Below are 863 nucleotides of genomic sequence, written 5' to 3'. Positions count from 1 at the left end.
CGCCTTGATGAGCTCTGGTCTGTACTTAAGTGTAACCCGAGGACTGGGTGGGAGCTCAGAATCTGGGGTCCTCCTCATTTGCTGCATTATCTTGCACAAGTCACAAAGGCCCCCCTGAGCTGTGTTCTGAAGCTCGCCCGGCTTATGCTCCTGGGGTTGGTGCTCCTGCCATCTTGTGCATGTAGGGCAGTGGTTCTCAACCTGTGGGTCGCCAACCTGTGGGTCTCGACCTCTTTCGGGGTCAAAGACCCTTTCACAGGGGTTGCCTAAGACCATCGGAAAACACATATATAATTACATATTGTTTTTGTGATTAATCACTATGCTTTAATTATTTTCAATTTGTAACAATGAAAATACATCCTGCATATCAGATATTTACATTACGATTCATAACAGTAGCAAAATTACAGTTATGAAGTAGCAACGAAAATACTTTTATGGTTGGGGGTCACCACAACATGAGGAACTGTATTAAAGGGTCGCGGCATTAGGAAGGTTGAGAACCACTGATGTAGGGGGTCAACAGCACTGAGTGAACTCACTTTTCTTTATGAAAGGATTGCCTTCAGGGGCCTTTGGAAGCATAGGATAAATTAAATGTCTTGTGACATAGTTGCTACCCCTGTCACTGAATTAAATGACCAGAAGGAGGTGAATCAAGGCAGCAAAAAACATTGAGGATTTGGAATCATAGTTTTCTGTCATCACTGAAGGAAGCTGTGGGTCATTCCTTTTGGTTATTCACATTGATCAAGTCTATGACGTGTGCCAATTGCCATACATATTTAATGTGGATTTCCTTTTTCCTATGAATGATCAGGTCCATATATTTTTTTAAAGGGTGACCAACCATTTTTTTA

Source organism: Myotis lucifugus, unplaced genomic scaffold, assembly GCF_000147115.1.
Source record: "Myotis lucifugus unplaced genomic scaffold, Myoluc2.0 scaffold_214, whole genome shotgun sequence".
NCBI classification, from domain to species: Eukaryota; Metazoa; Chordata; class Mammalia; order Chiroptera; family Vespertilionidae; genus Myotis; species Myotis lucifugus.
Note: the sequence above shows the minus strand (reverse complement) of the source record.